The sequence below is a fragment of the Primulina tabacum genome, chromosome 14 (assembly GCF_025594145.1).
Source record: "Primulina tabacum isolate GXHZ01 chromosome 14, ASM2559414v2, whole genome shotgun sequence".
Lineage (NCBI taxonomy): Eukaryota > Viridiplantae > Streptophyta > Magnoliopsida > Lamiales > Gesneriaceae > Primulina > Primulina tabacum.
The window spans coordinates 30,733,480-30,755,554 of NC_134563.1; the positions used below are offsets into that span (position 1 = coordinate 30,733,480).

General features: G+C 30.9%; 1 pseudogene; it reads right to left on the reverse strand.

Moving 5' to 3' along the window:
• Positions 1-14,819: 14,819 nt before the first annotated feature.
• LOC142525184 (GTP-binding protein At2g22870-like) lies at positions 14,820-18,282 on the reverse strand (annotated as a pseudogene).
• Positions 18,283-22,075: the final 3,793 nt, after the last annotated feature.

The following is a 22,075-nucleotide window of genomic DNA, read 5'->3' on the forward strand; positions in this document are numbered from 1 at the left end:
TTTATATAGCTGGAAAAAATTTCACATAAAAGATAATGATTTTTTTAAATAAAATTGAAGGCAAGAGATTTTATATTTTCAGACGTTAATGCACATAGATTTTGAATATATATATATATATATATATATATATATATCATATTTGGTATTTCGTGAGACGGTCTCACGTAGATTGGATATTCTGTCTCAATAAAAAGTCTATTTGATTTGTTGATGTTTCTTTAGTATCTCCTAGGTATCGTTGATGTTTCTTTATGTTTTTTTTGTTTTCTGGCTAGCTGGATATACTCATTAGCATAATGGTTGTTGATGATTGTACTTTATAATTGTTTTTATCAAAACCTTCTCTTTTGCACTTTCACGTAGATTGGATGTTCTGTCTCAATAAAAAGTCTATTTAATTCGACGAAAATTGTGGCAAAAGGAGTGGTTCGTAGCATGGATCAAAATACCGAAGTAGAAAGACCGACGTTGGGACCAAATTGGTGTGAAATACAAGTTCTAGTTGTCCTAGAAACAACTAGAACGAAAAGAGAATTTAATTAGACCATATGATCTTTTACAAAAAGTTGGGGATATACTTGGAGGAATGATAGCTTGGCCTTGTCATTTGATATGATATTCAACTTTTCAATTAACTAGTATTTATTGTTATGTCCGTCATGTTAGTATCTTTTTAAACCAATGTCAATTATATTTGCAGTTGACGGTTAATGAGGAAGATTTCTACTAGGTGCATTTGGATAAATAATAATTTTCCAGTTTATCATTTGGTATGATATTCACTAGTTTGAATTAAATTTTAATCTCTTTATTTTGTTCTTCTTTAATTTTATTTCATTCATACAAATATATGAATTTTTATTGTAGGTGACAAGAATATTGGATTTTGATTAAGATGATATGGTTGAAGAATGAAGATGCGTCACAAGTTTGCTTATGTTTTACTTTACAAGACTTAATTGTTTGCTAGTTCTTAAACTAAATACATTTGGTACATTTGTTTGGGTATAGATGTTTTTCGAGCTAACAAATTTGTCAGTCTTATACATTAATATTGCAAAAATAATGACAATTATTGATTAGCAATTTAATTTCTATTTTAAAATTTTGTATTTGTATTTATGTTAATTTGTTATATCGTTGAATATTATATCATGAAAATATTGAAAATCGATGACATTTCATAAAATATGACATTTTTTATGTCACAATAGAACATTAAATAATGTACATAAAAAATGTCATTGTAAACTCATATGGAGACATTTCAAAAAGTTATTATAAACAACTATTAATTACAATTTTCAATGTCCTTATATACTAATATAGAAGACATTTGTACGTGCTATTACAAATTACATAATGAGACATTTTAAATTAACCTTATAACCTATCATTAGTGACATTTTTTATTGTCAATATAAATAACATACACGACAATTTTAGTTGTCATTATAAATGATTTTAAATTACATATAAATTTTTCATTATTACTATAATAACAAGGCATGTATAAATGTCTTTAAAACATGACTTTTCCTGACATTTAAAATTGTCATTATATGAATAATTAGTAACACGTATGAAGTTGTCATTAACATCTTATAATCACATTAAAAAATATCAGAAAGTTTAAGACGACATTGGAATAGAGGGCATTTATTGGAGGTGTCACTAAAACTTAAATGTCACTAAATATTGAGTATTATGACATTTATGAATGTCATCGTAAGCATTTATTCTTGTAGTGCACGGATCGCATTTCGTGAGACGGATCTCTTATTTGGGTCATCCATGAAAAAGTATTACTTTTTATGCTAAGAATATTACTTTTTATTGTGAATATCGGTAGATCTTACCCGTCTCACAGATAATGATTCGTGAATTTCCATGAAATGGACATCTAACCAAAAGAAATGTCGGGATTTCTAACATTAAATATCATAATTAAAATTTTCAATTTTCAAAATTAAATGAACAAATTAATAACAAAAACATCAATTAAATAGGTGTAGATTGATTAAAAAAATGGAAAAATAATGTTAAACTAGTAAAATATGCACACGCATTTCATGTGTTATTATTATTTTAAAATTGATCAAATAATACTAAACAATTAATACGAAATTATTTCAATCTAAAAGAGTTGTTCGATTTAAAAGGGAAGTTTTGTTTATATTTTTTTTATGTAAAATATGGAATGAATTGAGGAGGTTTTTATTAAAGTAAGAAGGTTAATTATGGACTTAAATATTTGATATCATCTTAGATAGTTACTCTAAGAGTCTCATATTTAATAATATAGTATAGATATAGAAACTGGATTTATATATGAGCGTCTGAGACGGATAAATCGGCCTTAATGAATTGGATGTAGGGAATATTGCATTCTTTGAGGCTAGGGTATAGGGGTGGCAATGGGTTGGGTTTGGGTATCATTTCATATCATCTATCTTCATCTCTATTTATTGTATTTATCATCATCATCATCCTCATCCTCATACCCATCGGAAGATTGAATATCCATATTCTATTTATAATTGTATTTTCTCAAGTTCGAATTATTTCGAGCGAGCTATAGATATTTATTAAATTGTTGAGAAAAAAAGGAAAAAATTAAATATAAAAATTAGCAAATTAAACATTATAGAAGAAATAACAAAATATTATAAAAAAATTTATCCTAACATCATTATCCTAAAAAAATAACATCACCTCTATATTTATAATTTTTTCATGTTATCCAATTAATATCATTCGACAAAAGCATATTTGAATTAACATAATAGCCGAAAAATCATATATATGATTTGGATTCTTTAAGAGCCTCCTTCATCCCATACCCGAATATCTCCATACACGATTGTCCATTTATTTAATGAGTTAAAAAATTCCCTCCATACCCTCTTCCATTCGAGTCGAGTATTGAATTCTCTGTCGGGTTAAAAGGAAATTGTAATATGTACTAGGGCGGTTGTACTTTTCGAGCTGTGATATTGTTCCTATTTTATTGGGTGATTGTGAAATTTGTGTTTTGATAGACTTAATTTAGTTGTGGTAATGAGAATAAATCAGTAGGAATAGCAATTACCAGAATTCAATACAAAGCAGAAGCTATCGATTCGCTTTAACAATAGCAGTACTTTAGTTAGTACTCAACGGCTTAGAAAAACAGAAGCAGAACTTTGCTTCACTAGAACAGTACTTAACGGCTTTTACTCGATCTTAAATGTTACCGTTACTTTACCAAGTACGAGTATTAAATTCTTCATTAATGCTGAACAAAGTCATTTAATACGCATTACCTATTTTGGTATGAAACAAGACTGATTGTTTTGTAGTCTTTTTGCAGGAACCTTTTTAAGCAATAAAGCTATTTCTATCATAAGTCAAAGAAGCCGTTTTAATTATAGACGTTGGATTCAAGTTATCTATATATATGGATCAAACACATTTAAAGAACAACGCTGATTATTTTATCAAGAAACATTTTATCTATCCAACGTTACTTTGAGCAACCGCGAACCAATCGTAATCTTCCAAGCTCAACTTGCAGAAAAGCAGTACACGCTTCATATCTTACATCTGATCTTTGGAGATCATTTTGTATTGTTGTTTCTTCACCTCTTCAAGCAAAACACTTTACGATAATTTTCGAAGAAGAGTTTGTAATCTGGAAAAGAGTCTTTTCCAGAACCTTGTTGTATTGAATTATATTGTGTTGAATTACTGAGAGTTTCAGCATGCAAAAGATAAGTCATGCTGAAGTGGGTGTGTACAAGTGAGTACTGTAAAATCCAAAGTCTTTTAGTGATACCTTCTGGAAAACAGAAGAAGGGGAGACGTAGAAGATTTTATTTTCGAACTTCCAGAAACAACTATTATTCTACTGTCTACTGTTATTACTGTTTTCACCTATTTCATCGGATCGTTTCCGCACTTATATTTGTGATCTCCTGGACTTACGCTTGAACAAGAACAGCTACAATTTCTAACAGGATTCTAGCACCCTTTGCAAAAAAATATCTTATAAGGAAAGAGTTTATTCACCCCCCTCTAAACTCTACATCGATCCCAACATATTTATTTGCTCCATAATATACATATTATTTGGAATTAATTTTTTTTTATAAATATAAATTTAATTATAATTTTTGCTATCTTGTTAAGATAATGAGATAGTGGTTATAATAATGAGATAGTGAAAAGATAATGCGGGAAGTTTTGAATGAATTATTTAATGTTTTGTGGCCTTAATTTTTGAATATGTTGAAAGAATAGCAAGGGTAAATTTGGACATATATGACCAAATATAGTTTCTCTATTGCATTTGGATGGTTAGATTTCAAATATGTTTAGAAGTATTTTTTGTAGTTTTAGATAAGAAATACATAAACTTCAAATCCACCACTCTCATGTTTATACAGGATTTCATGTTAATTAAAATATATTTAATGTTCATCCAATAATTGAAGCATTTGAAATTCATTCTATTTTGTATAACAAATGTGAAATTGAGTTAGCTATGAATTTAAGATTTCATATATTATTTCATTGTTAACAATAACTATAATCGAAATCCATTAATTTCAAATCCATCCATCTAAATGAAACATAATGGATTTTAACATCATCATTATTATCATCATTATTATTAAAGATATATTTCAGTATTTTGTTTCATTAGCACATATAATTAACTACTCTGGGAAAATATATATTTAAACAGAAATATATATAGAAAACTGCTTGGAACCAAATTATGTTATAATCATAGAATATTACTTTAATTAATTAAATAAAGATGACTAACATGCGTCCTCTGTAATTTTTTTAAAATGAATTTTTATTGGAAATATAAGTTTACCCCTATAAAAGCAACTTTGATATGGAGACTGGGCTTGAAGCCCACCAAAATTGGGCTTTAAGATTTTATGGGCTTGCATTTCATCACATTAATCTGGACCCTAGTCCCAATCAAAACTAGTCCACCATACAATTTCCATGTGAAAAAAGAATGTCATTTGAAGAACAAAAACTAAATTTTATAACCAATTAACATATCATAAACACATCAATGTGTGGAGGAGAAACTGTATTTAATGAGAAGGAAGTCATTTGTAGTTGTACTTGGGATTGATAAATTAATATATTGTAAAATTGTAATTTTGGTTTTGTAAGTTTGTTTTTTTTCCCGATTTTGATCATTTATATTTTCATATTTTAGTCTTTAGTCCGATATCGTTTTTTTTTTTCATTTTTAGGTTTTTATATGATGTTGATATAGTACTAGTGTGGTGCTTACGTGTATAATGTCACATCAGTACTTAAAATGAAAAATGATTAAAATCAGCAAAAATCAAAAACTTCAAAACTAAAATTGAACTCTAATAACACGAACTAGGGAAAAAATATATATACAAGGCTAAAATTGCTATATATGTGTGTGTAAAAGTCGTATATATCTAAATTTAATACTATGGAGAAATATTTCTTTCAGCAGACATATTTGTATAAGTAGTAGTAACCTCCATCTACAATGGTTGTGTTATTGTGGTGTTATAGACCACACAAAAATACAATCACAATTTTTTTTAAAAAAAAAATCTTATTTTGGTGTTCATGCATAGAATAGATTTTGTTTGAATTGTTTCGATTGTGTTAACAATGCTGAAACTTTCTTCTTGTCGATAAAGTCTTTAGCAAGTCAATAAGTGTGAATTGTGCTGAAATACGCTTACTAAAACTGATTTGAACAAATGAATATTTAGTTGGGTGGTTAAGAGAAGATAGACTAAATGATAAATGAACGCAATAATATTTATAGATGCTCGGAGACTTCAATATTCCTACGTCACCCCTTATTCCTCAAGGAAAGTTTGCATTAAAAGACTTTGATAATTACAAGCGATTTGAAGTTACCTACTTCAGTTAGAAGTTAACGGTGCCTAACTGAAACTCTTAGTAAAACTAAAACCTGAAGACTTAAAGCAATAGAGTTTCTTGCTCACAGCTTATGTGAACTAAATAGAAGAATTTTGTGCACCAATATGATCCTTGAAATGATCAGATAAATAACGATTCAGAGTGTGCTTCTTCTTTAATCCGACTTTTTTTTTAATATTTTGGCAAAGAGAATTGGCTTTGTTTTCAATCAAGAATTGTTATCTCTGACTGGTTCAACTGATCTCATATATAGTTTCAATGTTCAACGGTAACTTGTACAAAAAATATACATTCAAGACTGCAAATGTACTTGTTGTCGATTCATCATCTTTTCTTGTATCAGTTGACTTCTGACAGAGACTGTCACTCTGATCCTTAACACTGATCGGTATGAACAAAAAGTTGTATTACTTTAGGTTCTGATCCTTAATCACTTCTCAGTAAAGTCCTTGTAACGCTCTTATTTAAAGTGATAGCCCGACGGTTTAAATTAAATTAGAAGTCTCTAAATCAGTTTGGTAGGTTGCTTTTTACGCTAGATATCAGTTTGAGTTGCAATTAGTTAAGCTAATGATTTCAGTTTCTGCTCGAATTCAATTGTTATGTTTATCAAATACCAAAACTAAATGTTCCAACTAAATCAGAATGTGAAACAATCATGTTTTTAAACTGTCATATATAAAATAGTCAAATAAAAAAATAAAAAAAATCATCTATCAATTTCTACAAATTATTTCATTCATCCTAATATATTATTCCAAGTCATATTTAACTCCCAAAATCTCATATCTACCATCATCAACATTTAAATTTCATTTTCAATATTTATTTTGTAATCCTATTTTTTATCCGGAAAGGATAAAAATAAAATATGGGTTTTTAGAAATTTCATGAATTCTTCAAACATGCCGGAAGAAAATGCTTATACCCAAAATTCAAAAATTTCACCAAATTATCAATATTCTAAATTTCCAAAATTTTCGTTTGTTCCACCATATTGGAAAAATACAAGCAATCAATGTTTCACGTCGCCTTCTTAGGATTTTCTAATTCACATGCAACCGGTATGGCCTTTACATCTCTCACGGAAAAATAACGGGCAACTCATACTTCTATTCAAGATACTTAAGTGTCTGAAGGTAATACCTCAATGGAGCTCGTAAATTTGAAAAAGGTAGATTCAGGCGATAGGGTAGGAGAAAGTAGACAACCTGGAAAAATATTGAAAATGATGTCTTAGTGAGATCGTTTTCCACTATTAACGATGACTCAATCATCGGCAATAATCATAATCTGGATGTTTCCTGGGACGTGTTGCAAGCTACTACAATGAGAATGGTCCAGCATGTTCACCAAAGAGAATTTCAAGTGTCATGCGATCACACTAGCACAATATCATCCAAAAGAAGGTATATCGCATCAACTCAAATTACAATAACATTTATAATTCATATAAAAGCGACTATAGTGACGAGAATATATTACGGCTTGAGTATGAAAAATATAGGGAGGAAAATCATGGCACTCCATTTAATCTCAAGCATATGTGGAGAATCGAGGAATACCGTCCAATGTTTACTCCAGAGCCCATGGATCACATTATTGGCACAAAGAAGGCGAGGAACTCAGAGTTGGGGCAAGCAACTACTTTAGTTGAATATTTCTAATATCGGTTTTCACAAAACTAATGTTGTGGGCTGCTTCTATGGATCTGTTTTTTTAGGATTGGTTTGAAAATTATACCTATTGAATACTTTTACTAATAGTAATATAAATCACTTCTATAAATTGCTCTTATTGATATAACTAATAAGAGCATTCCAGATATTGCTTGTATCAAAGATATGTAACAGCGATTTTCAAATAACCGGCGTCGTGGACCACTTTATAGCTTTATTTTTTTAGGGTAAGTTTAGAAAGTGTACCTATTGAATACTTTTAGCATTGGTTGTATGAATACTCCTTCAATCGCTCATATTGATATAACAATAGAAGAAATTCCAAATAATTTCTTTAAAATCATTCTAAATTTTGGCTCAAACATTGGCTTCTATATCTATTGTTTTATAATTGATTTGAAACAACTCTTAAATTTACAGGTTGAAAAGATATCCTAAATTTTTCCATATTTATGGCCGAATTAGGGGTTCAAAACGTTTTTTAAACAATTATTTTCAAGAATAGTTGAAAATCGTTCTAATATTCTTGACTTGAAGACCAAATCCAAATCTTTCCTATATCTAGCACTTTTTCAATAACAGTTTACAGCTGCTTCTAAATTCATATATTTAAATGTAGTTGAAAACTACTCTCTTATCAATGTCGTATAAGAATGACGAAAAACCATTCTTAGTGCAAACGATTTCCAAAACGGTTAGGCACGGGTCTTATATTTCTTGCTCCTATATCGATGACATATATGAGTAATTTGCTACCACTCTTAAACTATTAACATCAATAGTGGTGAAATCGAACTTATATATATGACGTGTACGAGCGTTGTAAGAATGTTCTTACACCTCACAGCTTTTAGTGCGCTTCGAAATTGCTCTTAAATGCATGACTACAGAAATGTTTCGAAACTGCTTTCATATGCACGACATGTATGATTGGTTTCAAACCGCTCTTTAGTTGTTACCATAAATAACGGTTTCAAAGCACTCTTATATCTATGGCGTGTAGGAGAGGTGGATGATACATCGCTCATTTGAGAACGCTTTGAAGCAGCTCCTAAATGCACGACTATAAGAGCGTTTCAAAACCATTGTAATATGCATAATGTGCACAATCGATTTCAAACCGCTCTTTAATTGCCAACATCAATAAAGGTTGCAAATCACTCTTATATCCATCGCATGTATGAGCGGTGTAAGACTATTCTCACACTTCACACCTATTAGAACACTTTGAATTTGTTCCTAAAGCTGTTGTAAATATGTGTGACATGTATGAACATTATCAAATAAAACATAAAATGAACAATAGAAGCGGTTCTTCAACTTGTACACCTGTTGAAAAAATTGCTCTATAAGATATATGAGCATCAATAAGATGGTCGATTTTGCAACAGGTGATAAAAGTGCTGGAGCGGTTAAAAACCGCTCTTAAAATTTAAAAAGTATGCTTCTATAAGAGTATCTTTTTTTAGTGTATGTATGGATGAATCAACTGTCATCAAATGCCTTTCAAGTTCTTCATATATGTGATCGAAATATTTGTTGATTGATACTTGAGAAGTTTGAACGTTGGTGATGATCAATGTCTTCTAAATGCATGATGAGAGGCACGACTTCCCTAGCATGTTGGACGGTCTTGATTACAAGCATTAAGAATGAAAAAAATCTTATGTTACTTGGAAAGGCCAATTTACGAGAGGACATGGGTCACCACCAACCACCATTCTTGAAGCGGTCGTGTCTCAAGACTTGTGGATATAGCATGCATTCTTTGCGGTTGTACCTCAAGGATTGCACAACATGATTGTTGAAGATGAAGTGGTTACGTGACAAATTAGTAGAACGATGAAGGTGACGATTGAGCACAACCCATACAGGGCTCAAACCGAGGATATCTTGATTATCTCCGGATAAATTCCTAACTCATGACAATCAAAGTGCATCACCAACTTCCTGTCGACTTAATTGAGGATATGTAGGCACAATACAACAACAATTCATGATTAGTATTTTACATCTTTTAAAATGTTTAATTTATATGAAATTTTTAATTTTATGTATTTTCATTGTTTTCCGTCATTTGAATTTATAATAAAACTTTAATTTTAAATAAATTACACTTGTATTATAATATGAAATTATTTTAATTGATAAATATATTTTATAATAATAATATTATTTATTTTAAATAATAATCATTTAAATATTGTAAATAAATTGAAATTATATTTATTTGATGTAAAATAAAAATAAAGAGTCAGTGTGGATTTTGAGACTCAAAATGAATGTTAATGTTAAAATTAATACAACGTATATGTGTAATGTGGATATTATGTTTTTATGAAAAGGTGAGTGTTATAACACACAACTAACCTGGATGCTCTAAAGATCAAAGAAACAATTATATATTTGAGAGTGAACAGATTCTTTGAGAAACAATAAATATACATTAACAAAAGCGATTGAAATCCCAAAGTAACTCAAAAACGAAACAAAGTTTCACAAATCTCCGAGAAAACTTCGAAAATCAGGCCATGATGACGAACACTATTCAAAGACAGAAAACAAATCAACAGTCTCTCCAGATCCTCTGCTCCGAACGACTGTTTCGCCAAAATCATGTCCACCATTGATGCTTTGAAATCCCTGCGAGGATTCCTCGACTTCTTCTCGACCGCCAGACACTCCCCAACCGTCGCACCGCCGCTGAATCTCTTCCTCATCTCAGCTCTCCGTCGAGTCCTCTTCGCTTTCTGGCCGGAATAGTATATCCTGGCTGACATTTGACCGCACCCCAGGTCATGATTCTTTTTATGGGTTTTTGTCACGGTGGGACGTTTGTTAGAATTTTCATGGAGAATAGTGTTGGCGGTTTGAGGCGGCGAAGGTGGTGGCATATGGCGGCTGCTTCCCGTGATGATGACATCATGAGATGAAGTCATGATCTTCGCTGATATGGATGCAGATAATACTGAAGAACTGGTACGTAATTCTCCAATTTCATCGATGCTTTTCATCTCATCACATCTTACCTTGGGGCGGCGATCTCTCAGGCGAAAGGACTCGCCCGAGCAAGACGAAAAGCTGAAGAAAGCGTCGTTATCCGGGAACTTCTCATCGGTACTACTAAACCACCCGCTATGAGACGAACAACTCCGGTTGATCACCTCTTTTTTCCTGCAGGGATAACTAATCGAACCTGAAAAGCCATCATTTTTTAGCGTTTTTTCAGGTATTTTGATGAGAGGCGAGCTGTCGTTTTCATGGGGAATAATGATGTTATTGCAGTAATTAGTTTGCATGGAGATGGAGCTATCAGCAACATCTGGTAGGGCTCTGAAACGGCAAGAAGCAAAAGAAGAAGATAACAAACGAGAAATTCTGAGGATGAAGTTGTGATTTTCCATTCAGAAATATCAAAATCCGTGACGCACTCTTAAATTTTGATTTTGGTTTTGAATTTGAATTTGAATTTGTCGTGCATTTTAGTTATATATATATATAGTTTACCGTGTCAATTTATGTATCTATTAATGAAGCTACACTCATATGTTGTACGTGATATATAGAAAAATATCAAAATTGTAAATCTATATATTATTATTAATTATAAGAAAAATATACCTATAAAAATTTAGAATCTACATATTATTATTACAAGAAAAATATAAGTTTTGAAATTATATGAAAATTAATTATATGCGTTTACATTTTAATAGTTTGTGAATAAGATCGGGAATTAATACGTATATGTAATCGTTTAAATGGAAAAACGTACGTAATTGGGTCCGTGGGCATCGGCGTATTTCCTCTGTCAAAAAATGTCAGTACGCCTACGTCTCATTAAAAATTCCAAATATAACAAAACAAAAGCAATATTAATAAAATTTACAATTATAATATATATATATATATATATGTATGTATTTTTCCGAGGCCACCACACCAAAATATGTATTGGACGTACGTACGCTAATTAAGTTTAAAACAATATATCAATGGGAAAAACGATTCTTTTTCATGAAGATGGAATATGCTGCCGTTATTATTGGTGTACACTGAATAAATTTCGAACTAATGCATTAATTTACAAACTATGTTAATTATATAATCTGTATTTAGCAAATCATATGCGACCAACTCATTTGAGCTAGTATTGATAAAGAGAATTGATCCCATAATTTTGAACTATGTTCAAATAATATAATTTTCTGTTTATACTATATAATATATTGATGTAAGTAGCATGAGCAAAAATACGTGAAATGCATATTAATCCAGAGAAAAAAAAAAGAAGGAGTACGTCTTTTGTGAGACGGCCTCACGAATCTTTATCTGTGAGACGAGCCAACCCTACCGATATTCACAATAAAAAGTAATATTTTTTTTATTGATTACTCAAATAAGATATATATCTCACAAAATACGACCCGTGAGACCGTCTCACGCATGTTTTTGTCAAAAAGAAGAAGCTAAGTATATGTTATTCTCTAATTTGTTAACATATATATCTAGTTTAAATTTTTAAATCACAATTACGTTACGAGCTTGTCGAATAAAAAATTATTAATTTTCATTAAAAAAAAATTACTTGGAAGAGAATCTTGAAATTTTAGAAGCTTCCAACGAGGCACAAACATGAGACTTGAGTGATTTGAAAGTTGAGTTCGAGTTTTCAAAGCAAGGGCTGAGTCATATTGTGCTTTTTCATATAATAAACCAATAATATATATATATATATATATGTGATATATACACACACACACACACAAAACATTATTTTGATTTATTTTATCGTTAGTATATTTTAAAAGATAAATTAAATTATAGGTGGAATTATTGGGATAAAATAAGATAACTTAATTTGATATTTATTTCCTCTTTTTCAAAATGCACATTTTTCAAATTTGAAATGAATAAATTCAAATATCCACAGGATGTCAAGATGAATGGTCAATCTATCATATTCTATACCTAATACCTAATAATATATATATGTATATATGTGTGTGTGGTTGGGGGGGGGGGGGGGGGGGGGGGGGGGGGGGTCGGGTGATAGATATATTATATTTAGATCTCGAACATGAGACTACGTGTTCCAAACTTCATATGAATTCTTAAATTATTGACGATTTATAATTATATTTTAAGGTAGACATCCGATTTGAATCTTTGATGTTTCTACAAAAGCAGGATAACATAATGAGTTCAGCTTTTATTCAAATATCTAAATCTGAATTTTAAAAAAAAACTCTAAATTGATCAATCCAAACTTCAAATTATCAGCTTTCACATGTTATATTTAGAATATCCACAATTTTGTTATAATTTTAAAATGTTAATGTATTGTAAATACTTTTGTTTACATAAAGTTTATTACAAATCATATCAGTTATAAGAAAATTATATTTTACAAGGCAAAAATTTGTGTGAGACGGTCTCACGGGTCGTATTTGTGAGACGGGTCTCTTATGCTAAGAGTATTATTTTTTAGTGTGAATACTCGATAGAGTTGACCCGTCTCACAATAAAGATCTGTGAGACCGTCTCACAAGAGACCTACTCATTTTACAATGAAAATATTTAGTCTATTGCCTCGTCTCACAAAAGACATACTCATTTTACAACTGAAAATCTTTAGCCTCTTGCGCTATTCTAAGTTAAGTATCTCAAGACTACTTCTTTTTACTTAGATTAGTTTACAAGTGAATTATGTTATTAAAAAAAAAGGACTGTAAAAAAATTATATAAAAAACATGTAATTTATTATGAATGTCTCATTTATTTTTCTTGTGTCAGATTCATATATAATAATATTATTTTTGAATTTCAATTAATAATAATAATTGTAGAATTTCGTTCAGAAAACGAGCCCCCCCTCCTAAAATTTTAACTTTGTGGCACGTCATAGATTTTTGGGAAATTTTGTCTTCTTTATATTGTATTTATCCATTTATTTCAAATTTCATATAAAACCCAACTCTTACTTTAATTAATTTCAATATTCTTCCTGATTTCAAAATTATTCTATTTATCTAGATAGATTTAATTCAGGTGAATTTAATTTCATTGGGAATTTTGATGGAATTCGCCTTTTTCAAATAAAGATCAATGTTTTAAAAAGTGCAATGCTGTAGACAAGCGACGGGCTACGAACTTGCGAAGCTTATATCTTCAATGAGTAGATATCTTGTGAAACGGTCTCACAAATCTTTGCATGTGAGACCGATCAATCCTACTGATATTCATAATAAAAAGTAATACTCTTAGCATAAAAAGTAATACTCTTTTTTGGATGACCCAAATAAAATATCTGTCTCACAAAATACGACCCATGAAACCATCTCACACAAATTTTTGTCATCTTCAATTCTTCTTTTATTTTATCTTCGTATTTATTTAACACTTCATTTGTCATCGATTCAAACTCATAATATATGGCATTAATTTGAACTAGAGGTGCAAACGAGTCAAAGTATTTGTGAGTAGCTTATGAAAGGCTCGATCAAAATTCGACTCGACTGAGCTCGAGTATCTCGAATTTTTAATGGAGTTGAACTCGAGTTTTACATGTGCCTATTCAAATATTTCGCGAGCTACTCGAATATACAATTATATATTTATTTACTTATATATATACTTATTATTTATTAGAATTAAAATAGAACCTAAATCAAGCTTTTCGAACTCGAGTAACTTAATATATTCTTGAGCTCAAACTTGAAAATTAATATTCGATCGAGTCGAGCTCAAACGGTATGATACTCGAGCTCGAATCAATTGCACCCCTAGTTTGCAATATAGATTATGATACGTCTTTTTGAAAAAATCATTGACAAACATAACTAATAATATGATATTAATGTATTTAAAATATTACGACAATACAAATCATGTTTGAGGTTATGAGCTTTTAATTTTTTAATTTTTTTTTAAAAAAACTATATTTTAAAAAATACATGTATTACTCCGCCTAGGTAGATTTCGAGCCGCCTAAGCTCCCAATTTATGCATCATCGCCTAGAGATATCGCCTTGTAAAAATCAAGGAGGTGAACGACCACCCGCCGCCTAAACGTCGCCTTTAAAACACTGGTACAGATTGATGTCAAAATCCAAAATTAAATTCAGTCAAATATCAATATCTAAATTTAAGAATAATGTTATTTACACTCCACTTTATATTTTGTGTGAAAAACAAAAAAATAGAATGTAAATAACAACACTCTAAATTTAAGGATAGAATCATCAACAAATTAAAAGAGGGGTGAGGGCGATATCCCCGAGCTCGCTCCGACATGGAACACCACTCTAGATTTAAGAAACTGCATATTCTATGTGTAGTTCATCCAACTGTATCAGCCTCACATGAAAAATTGAGGAATAAATAAATAAGAATACAAAGTAATACCTGGTAGGAGGCCTAATGCTTGTGCCAGTAGTTTCTTAACTGAGACATGTGCAAAAGTATCTCCTCTCTTCCTTGGTTTGTGACACTACTTGTCATGATTCAAGGAGGTGCCGTCTGGAAAAAGTTGCGTATCAGTTCCAGAAACTCTTGGGTGTTTTCTTCAGGTCGTCTCCCTCCATTCCTTTTCTTTTTCCGTTTGTCGCATTTCGTGAATATTAAAGTCATAGGAATCTGGAAAAAGAAGTGAACAAAATCTAGACATCACAACTTTCTTGAGCCTGCTACAGCCTCTTTATCAAATTAACTAGCAGTTTTACTTGTTAATAAAGATGATCCTTAAAAATGTGAAGACTACCGATGCATAAACGCGAAAAATTATAGATCAATTTGATAACTTTTTCTGCAGAGATAACCATCCATTCAAGCATTTCAATTAGTTAGCTACATTTGATCTTTACATTTTTTTGCAGTACTGACTGAATATTCATCTACATGACTTAAAAAAGGCATTCATCGAACTCTTGGCAAGTACCCAATTAGTATAACGTTAGTCATAACACCAAGTATGGCGTAAAGCATTCCATAAAGCCACAAAAAAAGGGTAACAGAAAATGGCAAGAGGCATTCGCCCGTAAAAGAAAATTAATATTGTTTTGTATTCCCATTCAGAAGTACAAGTATAAACTAAAAACCTGTTTTTGTCCCAACCAACTAGCATATTCGAGATCAATCTTTTTTACGGGAATGCAGGCATCGATCAGAAGGAAAACCGAGACAAGCGTAGGCCGGTTGAGAAAGTAATCCTTGGTGAATTTGTCCCAGTCTGTTCGAATCTCATGTGGAGCAGCTGCGTACCTATTCAAGAACAAAAACTAGCCATCGTCACAGGTACCAACAAATTGTGCAATTTACTTTGTTGCTACGTGGAACAGAATGGTGAAAACTTCACAGTATCACTAAACAAATTGGTTTTACCTTTATTTCCATTTTCGTAAATTTCATTCATGGAAGTTGATATTAGACACAAATATAAGAGAGAAATGAGGGAAAAAGAATATTCCATAAAGGAAATCTTCCTGTTTTTCATGGTTCAAGCAATCATTTCAACAACATATACTAGAATAGTGTATGAACGTGTTAGCTTAACATATTCGAATCTTCTGCTATAAATGGTGCTAAAGCTAGCATTTGCTTGCCATGAGTTATATATCGTAGTTATTAAAATTATAAGGTGCATAGATAATTATATCCTAAGCGGAAGGCAACGGCTATGCTTGATGGAAATGATTAATATGTACTTCACAAGACATTATGTAACAATAAAATCTATCATCCACGCAATGAGAGCACGGTTAAAAGGTTTCATGAACTTTAGAAATGCACCAAGGACGAAACTCATGGTCATGGTGTGCTCTTCATCGAAGTAGTGGGCCTTTGCTTGGGTAGAGGAGCAAGGGTTGTTTTACTAAACCTTGAACATGGATGCATGGCATGTAAACTTTAAATAATTATGTTCTTCAACCAGTTTCTGGGGACACATGATGAACATCCAAAAATATAGAAATAAAGCATGGATGCAGCAGATAATTTGAAATGCCTCACATCGTAGCAAACTAGGCAGCTTTGATGTTTATAGTACAATTATGGTGTCCATTTTTGTTAAGAAATCAGCAGGTCCATTTGAACTACTGTCTCACAATCGTTTACCTGTATATCTAACTGCCAATCACATATGAGAACCCAATAAAATGAGTGAAAATCAAGAAAGTCGAGTCGATACCCATAGCCCGGCAAATCGACGAGGTACCAGCTATCATTAATACGAAAATGGTTGATGCATTGTGTCTTACCTGCAAATGGAAACATGATAATATAGTTACTTTCGAAACATGATTTTATGCATGAAAAGCTAAAAAAATTCTTGTGCTTTGAATCGTTCAAGATAAATATTTTCTATCATCTTATACAGGAAATTCAATGAGTCGCTCCTTTTTGCATCACAAAATAGACAAACTCAACGTCTTATCTGACAAAAAAATTCATCTCACCATCTCCACAAACCCAAGTCACCTAATACTCTTTAGCTTCCAAAAATATTAACAAAAAAGAACACTCATAAACAGGCCATCAGTGTTCGATGAAGAAATCTATGTCTATCACGCCACAAAATGGAAAGTTTTATGATACAACTTGCACATGAGCTTCCCATAGCTATAGTACTATCTGTTATAAGTTCATTTCATCTCACATTCAATCACTCTTGAGCACCATCTATAAGCATAAAATAACAAATCCCTCTATTTGGCAATACATAAAACCTGATCCCATAGACGTTTAATGCACCTTTTTTATCTCTGGTACCAGAGGCTCTTCTTCACCAACGATGGGTACTTTTAAAAGTTATTTCTTCCAAATAATCCATTAATCCGAATATTACCTGATTTTCTTATTTTGATTCTGACAATCTTTAATATATCTGGGAATTATCAAAGAAGAAGAAGCAGCATAACCAATAAACTAGCCACACACAATTACCCAAAAAAGTGTTTGTAATACTATTAGGCACCGTTTGGCTTATGCCATGGACGAAAAATGATGTATAATACTAGAATGATAAAATGATCATTTGTAGAACTTGAGTCGTACGAAACAAAACAAAGATCTGTAATGCATTATCCTAGCATCAGACCGTGCCTCAAATTCTTCCAAGAAAAACATTCCCACCGATTGAAACGAAACATAATATCTGCCAAAAAAGCCACATCAAAATGATGTCTGACACACTGCAACAAAATGAACATACCAGGCTTCTTGGAAGTGAGCGCGAGCCGCTTCCGCCTAACGAGCGAGTTAAGAAGCGAAGATTTCCCCACATTAGACCTGCCCACGAGCGCGAATTCAGGAATCCCATCGGATGGACAGTCCTCAGTTGTTACACTGCTCTTAACAAACTCCGAATTCACAACTCAGCACCATCGCCTGCCGCATACTTACTCAACACGATGTTGGAGCCCTTCAAGATTCTCGAGCCAAAGCTGGAGATTTCGAGAGACGAAACGTCTGTATCCGGCGGCACAAAGAGGGTTTCAAGAGAAAGCGGCGAATTTTCTTGGGGCTGCGACGGAGCAGCGATTGTTGCGGAGAAGTGGGAGATGGAAGCAGGTATGGGTTTGGATACGAGGGTTGAGGTGATTAAGAGAAGCCTTCTGGATTTGGGACAAGTGAAATGAGAGATGAGGTGAATTCTTGGAAGGGGAAAATGAGGAAAAAGGAGTCATGGAATAGTTTATTAAGGAAAAGGCAGTCAATGTAATTTATATTTTTATCCTTTGTTTAAATTTATTTAAAAATTAATTTTTTTATTAGTGTATTTTAATTTTATATATAATAAAATTTATAATTTAATTAAATAAAAAAACTTACTCGACTTAATTTTTCTATCTTTCCGATTCAATCTTAGATTTCATTTCATTCTTTATCTTCACAAAAAATACTTTTATTCTCAACTTTTCATCATCTCATTTTTTGGCTAACAATTAACCACGAACAACAAATCCAAAAAAAATCATATATTGAAAAGAAATTTATTTTGAGATATGAAATTTATTGGGTTTCGTCAGTGTTCATGAACCAGAGTGAAAAGATTCACCCTGAGTCGTGAAGCCAAAGGTCGTGTCACGACCCACAGCTTCATGACCCTGGGTCGTGAAGCACAAGTCTTCACGACCCATGGGTCATGATGTGGGTCGTGAAGCACAAGTGAGTGAAAGATGGGTCGTGAAGCACAAGACCAAGGGTCGTGGGCTTCACCGACCCCGGGGTCGTGGTTTGAAGATTTCACGATCTATGGGTCGTGACACGACCCATTAATTTTAAATTTTTATAATTAATAATCTTTCTTTTGTTTTAAATTTATATAACTAATAATCTTATGTTTGTTTTTTTTTATATATTTATTTTTCCGCTAAACTTGGAAGGAATCAATTTTTTGAATGCAAGTTAACTTTAAGATCAAAATACGTTGAGATCTGTAAGAAGATTGTATCATTTTTAAATGAGAAAGAGATAGAATATTTGGTGGAGTACACTCAATTTGGTAATTTAATTTTATGTGCTAAGGATTATAACAATTTCAATCAAAACTGAGTCGAGGGTTATGAACTCGTCACAAAATTGGGTCGAGATTATACTCGACCCACGACCCACAAATTGGGTCGCGTGGGGTCGAGATGGGTCGAGAAGCATATATATATGTATAGATTTTAATATATTGTAACAGATGGGTCGAGAAGCATATTATTATAAAATTTGTTAAAAATTTTAGTATAATTATAAAATTTGTTAATGTTTACATATAATAAACATTAATTTCATATGGTTTGATATACATTCATTACATTAAAGTGAATATGTGATGAAATTTGTTATAAATTTTTTTAGCTCTATTATTATAAAATTTGTTAAGAATTTTAGTAGAATTATAAAATTTGTTAATGTTTATATACAATAAACATTAATTTCATATGCTTCGATATACATTCATTAAAGTAAATATGTAATGAAATTTATTATGAATTTTTTTAGTTTTATTATTATAAAATCTGTTATGAATTTTAGTGGAATTATAAAATTTGTTAAGATTTTTAGTCGAGTATAAATTCAACACACATTGTTAGAATAAGAGATACATTCTTCTACTTGTTATGAATTTTTTAACTAACATACTTAAATTATAACATATAACTAATGTTTACACAAATAAATTTTTTATATATATTTACATTCTAATCATATATAAAGTGAATTATATATTATAAAATGATCAAAACTCAAAAATATCAAAAATTTCTACCCACTCGACCCATCTCGACCCAAACTCGACCCAAACCCTAAACCCTAAACAAAATCCTAAACCAAACTTCTAACATTATCACTCGACACACTCTTTTTATTATTTTTTATTTAAAAAACAAAGAAATAAAAAAAAATTTAGAAGAGTGGGTCGAGCACTCTTCATTTTTTTTATTTAAAAAAAATAAAAAAAAATTAGAATTTTTTTTTTTTTAAAAAATAGAAGTAGAAGAGTGGGTCGTGCTCTTCTCGACCCACTCTTCCATTTTTTTTATTTTTTTTAAAAAAAATCTATTTTTAAAAAATAAAAAAAATTAGAAGTAAAAGAGTGGCCCACTCTTCATTTTTTTAACAAGCTAATTAATGATCTTATCTAACTAATACATTCAATTCCCTTTTCTCGATTTTAAAAAGTCAAAATCCTTTTTATTTAATTAAATTTTAAATAGATCGTATGTTTTTTATTGACCCTCTCAGCTATGGCGTTTTCACGTTCAGTGTGTGCGTCGCTGTGGATGGGAGCGAGTGCAGATACTGTCCGAGATTCGGTTTGGCCTTTTGGGATATTGTTTTGTTTGTTAATTGTTTTCGAAATCTTGACGTCATAATTTACACATGGCCACGGGCCGGGGCCGGGGCCGGGGCGGAAACCTTTATTTGGGTCGTCTGTTGTCAGTTATGATTCGGTGCGATCTTTTTATTTTTTTAAAAAAAATTAAAAACATTTAAAGAATTAAAAAATAAATTCTAAAAAAAAGCTCACATAATCGAAGTTATAAAAACTCTACTAAATATTTTACTATCTAAATAAAAAATTTTATTATATTTCTTTAATAAAAATTCTATTACATCTCAACTTTCAACGTCTTATATAAAAATATATATTGCATTTCATTATATTAAGTCACACCATCATATTTTTTCTCATCGTTGTTTTAGATGTTCTCTCGATTTCGTCCTGGTATTCTTCATCAATTTTAATAGTTTTGGATGTTCTCTCGGTTTCGTCCTGGTATTCTTCATCAATTTTAATATGTTGTGTTCGGCTAACGGCTTTTGACAAATCATTGAGAAAATATTGAACTTCCAAATTTTAAGACATTAAGTTAAAACGTCTCGCATCCAATTAATTTCCGCTAATACTAAAATATTGTTTTAATGCTACCGTTGAAACGAGGCAAGCTAGCATTTCTTTTTATCATTATAGACAAAATTACATGTATTTGTGTTTTTTGCGATCCTCATCGCAAAATATTGAAAGTTTCAGTCGTTTGCATCACTGATATAAAAATTAATGGTAAAATGATTCTCAAGTTCCTGACTGGAACTTGAGGATCCTCGACGTTTCGTTTGTTCTCTTAATAAAAACTGGTTTTTAGTAAGTTTAGAAGTAATATTACTAGTGGTAGTGGATTGTATTTCATGTGGAACAGTTTGTCTACCATAGTTGATGTTATATTCATTATAAATATCATATAACTGAGTTTTAGTATTAAAAAAATCAATGAGATATTAGAAACTGTTTCCGTAACATGGTCTAAAGATATTGTTAATGTTTCTTGTAAACCATCTAATTTAAGTCTATGATATTAAACAAAGCACATAAAAATATTTCAAGAATTTGTAAACAATATTTTTCTCATTTTTCTTTCATGACATAAATACATTGAACTAAATATCATCACTGGATTTAATAGGTTCTCTAAAAATACATGTAGTGTTGCAACAATGTGTTAAAACTAAATGAGAAGTATGATAATAAACACTAGATAATTGATCACTAGCATCATTAAAAATTTATTAAATTTCACAAATATTAGGACATATGTTTTATTTCTTTGAAAATAAATAAATATGATGAGCTTGAGCATATTGATGAAAAAATATACATAATAAGTCTTTATATTCAAAAGACGATAATAATAATTTGTATGTTGAATTTCAAAGAATTGGAACGTCTCGTGCAAACCGTTTAGATCTCATACCATTTATTGCAAAATTTTCCCCATTGTTTCATAATTTGAGAATGCGCCCATAAATAATAAATTATGTTTCTAATTGATTGAATATGTGATGATACATTTTTTAAGTTCATCATGAACACACAAATTTAAAATATGATATATCCACCTAATATGAAAAATTTATTACCTATTGATAATTTACTTATTTTAATAAGCTCACTAATA